The sequence below is a fragment of the Amblyomma mixtum genome, unplaced genomic scaffold (genome assembly GCF_055824585.1).
Source record: "Amblyomma mixtum isolate Tamu unplaced genomic scaffold, ASM5582458v1 scaffold_21, whole genome shotgun sequence".
In the NCBI taxonomy this organism is placed as follows: Eukaryota; Metazoa; Arthropoda; class Arachnida; order Ixodida; family Ixodidae; genus Amblyomma; species Amblyomma mixtum.
Window position 1 is genome coordinate 122,119 of NW_028317718.1, and position 6,798 is coordinate 128,916.

Here is a 6,798-nt window from a genome sequence, read left to right on the forward strand (position 1 = left end):
TCGGGCGCGTCTGCCCCGGTAGACGGGGTCGCCTCTTTCGGACTTTGCCGTTCGGGCGCGTCTGGCCCGGTAGACGGGGTCGCTTTATTCGGACTTTGCCGTTCGGGCGCGTCTGCCCCGGTAGACGGGGTTGCCTCTTTCGGACTTTGCCGTTCCGGCGCGTCTGCCCCGGTAGACGGGGTTGCCTCTTTCGGACTTTGCCGTTCCGGCGCGTCTGCCCCGGTAGACGGGGTCGCTTTATTCGGACTTTGCCGTTCGGGCGCGTCTGCCCCGGTAGACGGGGTCGCTTTATTCGGACTTTGCCGTTCGGGCGCGTCTGCCCCGGTAGACGGGGTCGCCTCTTTCGGACTTTGCCGTTCGGGCGCGTCTGCCCCGGTAGACGGGGTCGCCTCTTTCGGACTTTGCCGTTCGGGCGCGTCTGGCCCGGTAGACGGGGTCGCTTTATTCGGACTTTGCCGTTCGGGCGCGTCTGCCCCGGTAGACGGGGTTGCCTCTTTCGGACTTTGCCGTTCCGGCGCGTCTGCCCCGGTAGACGGGGTCGCTTTATTCGGACTTTGCCGTTCGGGCGCGTCTGCCCCGGTAGACGGGGTCGCTTTATTCGGACTTTGCCGTTCGGGCGCGTCTGGCCCGGTAGACGGGGTCGCTTTATTCGGACTTTGCCGTTCGGGCGCGTCTGCCCCGGTAGACGGGGTTGCCTCTTTCGGACTTTGCCGTTCCGGCGCGTCTGCCCCGGTAGACGGGGTCGCTTTATTCGGACTTTGCCGTTCGGGCGCGTCTGCCCCGGTAGACGGGGTCGCTTTATTCGGACTTTGCCGTTCGGGCGCGTCTGCCCCGGTAGACGGGGTCGCCTCTTTCGGACTTTGCCGTTCGGGCGCGTCTGCCCCGGTAGACGGGGTCGCCTCTTTCGGACTTTGCCGTTCGGGCGCGTCTGGCCCGGTAGACGGGGTCGCTTTATTCGGACTTTGCCGTTCCGGCGCGTCTGCCCCGGTAGACGGGGTCGCTTTATTCGGACTTTGCCGTTCGGGCGCGTCTGCCCCGGTAGACGGGGTCGCTTTATTCGGACTTTGCCGTTCGGGCGCGTCTGGCCCGGTAGACGGGGTCGCTTTATTCGGACTTTGCCGTTCGGGCGCGTCTGCCCCGGTAGACGGGGTTGCCTCTTTCGGACTTTGCCGTTCCGGCGCGTCTGCCCCGGTAGACGGGGTCGCTTTATTCGGACTTTGCCGTTCGGGCGCGTCTGCCCCGGTAGACGGGGTCGCTTTATTCGGACTTTGCCGTTCGGGCGCGTCTGCCCCGGTAGACGGGGTCGCTTTATTCGGACTTTGCCGTTCGGGCGCGTCTGCCCCGGTAGACGGGGTCGCCTCTTTCGGACTTTGCCGTTCGGGCGCGTCTGCCCCGGTAGACGGGGTCGCCTCTTTCGGACTTTGCCGTTCGGGCGCGTCTGCCCCGGTAGACGGGGTCGCTTTATTCGGACTTTGCCGTTCGGGCGCGTTCGCCCCGGCCGACGCGGGACGAAAGTCGTTTGCGACTTTGCCTTCCCTGTGTAGGGCGTTCAAAGGCGAATCTTTTGTTACCAATCTCGTCACTTTGCTGCCAGTCTGGGCCGAGATACGTGCGATTGAACGGTATCGCCTAGGCAGACGCGGTACGGGGTTTTCGAATTTTTAAAGGTCCTTTTCTTTGGCGGAGCACGACGAATTTTACAGCGCCGCGTCGGCCGCGCTGCGGCGCATCTTTTTCGATCATCACATTGCGGTCGGAGCAGCGGGCGATTAACCGCTCGCGACAGGGAGACTTTGACCATTTCAAACTTTTCACGGCCGGCCCCTATGTCTCAAGCCTACGAATTTGAAGTCAGTGTGCAGGCGAATCTTTTGCCACCGGTCCCGTCGTTTTCCTGCCATTCTCGCTCGAGATAGGGGCGATTCAACAGTCTCGCCTAGGCAGACGCGGTCCCGCCTAGGCAGACGCGGTTCCCTCCCCGGCGAACGCGGTAAATGGTCTTCGAGTTTTTAGAGGCACTTTTACCTGGCGGAACGCGACGAAATTTACGCCACGCGTCGGCCGCGCCGGCGCGCATCTTGTGCAGTCATCCCCGACCCGCTGCTTCCAATGTAGCCGGAGCAGCGGGTGATTGACCAGTCTCGCAAGGGGCCGCCTTTTCGAATTCTCGCGGCCGTCGCCTTGAGCGCAGCCGCTCAGTTTTTAGTTGCGCGCGTTGGGCTGAGAAGGGCGAACATTTTGAGACCTCTCCCGTCCCTTTCGCGCAACGCAAGGCAGAGTTACGCTCGTTTGAAGCTCGCCTAGGCAGACGCGGTCCCGCCTAGGCAGACGCGGTTGCCTCCCCGGCGGACGCGGTGAACGGTCTTCGAACTTTTAAGGGCACTTTTAACTGGCGGAACGCGACGAAATTTACGCCACGTGTCGGCCGCACCGCGACGCATCTTGTGCAGTCATCGCCGACTCGCTGCTTCCAATGCAGCCGGAGCAGCGGGCGATTGACCAGGCTCGCAAGGGGCCGCCTTTTGTAATCTTCGCGGCCGTTCCCGTGGGCGAATCCGCTCCATTTTTAGATCCGCGTGTGGGGCTGAGAAAGGCGAACATTTTGAGACCTTTCTCGTCCCTTTCGCGCAACGCGAGTGAGAGTTACGCTCGTTTGAAGCTCGCCTAGGCAGACGCGGTCCCGCCTAGGCAGACGCGGTAAATGGTCTTCGAATTTTTAAAGGCACTTTGAACTGGCGGAGCGCGACGAAATTTACGCCACGGTTCGGCCGCGCCGGCGCGCATCTTGTGCAGTTATCGCGGACTCGCTGCTTGCACTGTAGCCGGAGCAGCAGGTGATTGACCAGGCTCGCAAGGGGCCGCCTTTTCTAGTCTTCGCGGCGGTTCCCGTGGGCGCAGCCGCTCAATTTCTAGTTCCGCGCGTTGGGCTGAGAGAGGCGAACATTTTGAGACCTTTCCCGTCCCTTTCGCGCAACGCAAGTGAGAGTTACGCTCGTTTGAAGCTCGCCTAGGCAGACGCGGTCCCGCCTAGGCAGACGCGGTTGCCTCCCCGGCGGACGCGGTAAACGGTCTTCGAGTTTTTAAAGGCACTTTGAACTGGCGGAGCGCGACCAAATTTACGCCACGGTTCGGCCGCGCAGGCGCGCATCTTGTGCAGTTATCGCGGACTCGCTGCTTGCACTGTAGCCGGAGCAGCAGGTGATTGACCAGGCTCGCAAGGGGCCGCCTTTTCTAATCTTCGCGGCGGTTCCCGTGGGCGCAGCCGCTCAATTTTTAGTTCCGCGTGTGGGGCTGAGAAAGGCGAACATTTTGAGACCTTTCCCGTCCCTTTCGCGCAACGCAAGTGAGAGTTACGCTCGTTTGAAGCTCGCCTAGGCAGACGCGGTCCCGCCTAGGCAGACGCGGTAAATGGTCTTCGAATTTTTAAAGGCACTTTGAACTGGCGGAACGCGACGAAATTTACGCCACGGTTCGGCCGCGCAGGCGCGCATCTTGTGCAGTTATCGCGGACTCGCTGCTTGCACTGTAGCCGGAGCAGCAGGTGATTGACCAGGCTCGCAAGGGGCCGCCTTTTCTAATCTTCGCGGCCGTTCCCGTGGGCGAATCCGCTCCATTTTTAGATCCGCGTGTGGGGCCGAGAAAGGCGAACATTTTGAGACCTTTCCCGTCCCTTTCGCGCAACGCAAGTGAGAGTTACGCTCGTTTGAAGCTCGCCTAGGCAGACGCGGTCCCGCCTAGGCAGACGCGGTAAATGGTCTTCGAATTTTTAAAGGCACTTTGAACTGGCGGAGCGCGACGAAATTTACGCCACGGTTCGGCCGCGCCGGCGCGCATCTTGTGCAGTTATCGCGGACTCGCTGCTTGCACTGTAGCCGGAGCAGCACGTGATTGACCAGGCTCGCAAGGGGCCGCCTTTTCTAATCTTCGCGGCCGTTCCCGTGGGCGAATCCGCTCCATTTTTAGATCCGCGTGTGGGGCCGAGAAAGGCGAACATTTTGAGACCTTTCCCGTCCCTTTCGCGCAACGCAAGTGAGAGTTACGCTCGTTTGAAGCTCGCCTAGGCAGACGCGGTCCCGCCTAGGCAGACGCGGTAAATGGTCTTCGAATTTTTAAAGGCACTTTGAACTGGCGGAGCGCGACGAAATTTACGCCACGGTTCGGCCGCGCCGGCGCGCATCTTGTGCAGTTATCGCGGACTCGCTGCTTGCACTGTAGCCGGAGCAGCACGTGATTGACCAGGCTCGCAAGGGGCCGCCTTTTCTAATCTTCGCGGCCGTTCCCGTGGGCGAATCCGCTCCATTTTTAGATCCGCGTGTGGGGCCGAGAAAGGCGAACATTTTGAGACCTTTCCCGTCCCTTTCGCGCAACGCAAGTGAGAGTTACGCTCGTTTGAAGCTCGCCTAGGCAGACGCGGTCCCGCCTAGGCAGACGCGGTTGCCTCCCCGGCGGACGCGGTAAATGGTCTTCGAATTTTTAAAGGCACTTTGAACTGGCGGAGCGCGACGAAATTTACGCCACGGTTCGGCCGCGCCGGCGCGCATCTTGTGCAGTTATCGCGGACTCGCTGCTTGCACTGTAGCCGGAGCAGCAGGTGATTGACCAGGCTCGCAAGGGGCCGCCTTTTCTAATCTTCGCGGCCGTTCCCGTGGGCGAATCCGCTCCATTTTTAGATCCGCGTGTGGGGCTGAGAAAGGCGAACATTTTGAGGCCTTTCCCGTCCCTTTCGCGCAACGCAAGTGAGAGTTACGCTCGTTTGAAGCTCGCCTAGGCAGACGCGGTCCCGCCTAGGCAGACGCGGTTGCCTCCCCGGCGGACGCGGTAAATGGTCTTCGAGTTTTTAAAGGCACTTTGAACTGGCGGAGCGCGACCAAATTTACGCCACGGTTCGGCCGCGCCGGCGCGCATCTTGTGCTGTCATCGCGGACTCGCTGCTTGCACTGTAGCCGGAGCAGCGGGTGATTGACCAGGCTCGCAAGGGGCCGCCTTTTCTAATCTTCGCGGCCGCTGCCGTGGGCGAATCCGCTCCATTTTTAGTTCCGCGCGTTGGGCTGAGAAAGGCGAACATTTTGAGACCTTTCTCGTCCCTTTCGCGCAACGCAAGTGAGAGTTACGCTCGTTTGAAGCTCGCCTAGGCAGACGCGGTCCCGCCTAGGCAGACGCGGTTGCCTCCCCGGCGGACGCGGTAAACGGTCTTCGAATTTTTAAAGGCACTTTGAACTGGCGGAGCGCGACGAAATTTACGCCACGGTTCGGCCGCGCCGGCGCGCATCTTGTGCAGTCATCGCCGACTCGCTGCTTCCACTGCAGCCGGAGCAGCGGGCGATTGACCAGGCTCGCAAGGGGCCGCCTTTTCTAATCTTCGCGGCTGTTCCCGTGGGCGCAGCCGCTCAATTTTTAGTTCCGCGTGTTGGGCTGAGAGAGGCGAATATTTTGAGACCTTTCCCGTCCCTTTCGCGCAACGCAAGTGAGAGTTACGCTCGTTTGAAGCTCGCCTAGGCAGACGCGGTCCCGCCTAGGCAGACGCGGTTGCCTCCCCGGCGGACGCGGTAAACGGTCTTCGAGTTTTTAAAGGCACTTTGAACTGGCGGAGCGCGACCAAATTTACGCCACGGTTCGGCCGCGCCGGCGCGCATCTTGTGCAGTCATCGCCGACCCGCTGCTTGCACTGTAGCCGGAGCAGCGGGCGATTGAGCAGTCTCGCAAGGGGCCGCCTTTTCTAATCTTCGCGGCCGTTCCCGTGGGCGAATCCGCTCCATTTTTAGATCCGCGTGTGGGGCTGAGAAAGGCGAACATTTTGAGACCTTTCCCGTCCCTTTCGCCCAACGCAAGTGAGAGTTACGCTCGTTTGAAGCTCGCCTAGGCAGACGCGGTTGCCTCCCCGGCGGACGCGGTAAATGGTCTTCGAGTTTTTAAAGGCACTTTGAACTGGCGGAGCGCGACCAAATTTACGCCACGGTTCGGCCGCGCCGGCGCGCATCTTGTGCTGTCATCGCGGACTCGCTGCTTGCACTGTAGCCGGAGCAGCGGGCGATTGACCAGTATCGCAAGGGGCCGCCTTTTCTAATCTTCGCGGCCGTTCCCGTGGGCGAATCCGCTCCATTTTTAGTTCCGCGCGTTGGGCTGAGAAAGGCGAACATTTTGAGACCTTTCCCGTCCGTTTCGCGCAACGCAAGTGAGAGTTACGCTCGTTTGAAGCTCGCCTAGGCAGACGCGGTCCCGCCTAGGCAGACGCGGTTGCCTCCCCGGCGGACGCGGTAAACGGTCTTCGAATTTTTAAAGGCACTTTGAACTGGCGGAGCGCGACGAAATTTACGCCACGGTTCGGCCGCGCCGGCGCGCATCTTGTGCAGTCATCGCCGACCCGCTGCGTCCACTGCAGCCGGAGCAGCGGGCGATTGACCAGTATCGCAAGGGGCCGCCTTTTCGAATTCTCGCGGCCGTTGCCTTGAGCGCAGCCGCTCAATTTCTAGTTGCGCGCGTTGGGCTGAGAAAGGCGAACATTTTGAGACCTTTCCCGTCCGTTTCGCGCAACGCAAGTGAGAGTTGCGCTCGTTTGAAGCTCGCCTAGGCAGACGCGGTCCCGCCTAGGCAGACGCGGTAAATTGTCTTCGAATTTTTAAAGGCACTTTGAACTGGCGGAGCGCGACGAAATTTACGCCACGGTTCGGCCGCGCCGGCGCGCATCTTGTGCAGTTATCGCGGACTCGCTGCTTGCACTGTAGCCGGAGCAGCAGGTGATTGACCAGGCTCGCAAGGGGCCGCCTTTTCTAATCTTCGCGGCCGTTCCCGTGGACGAAT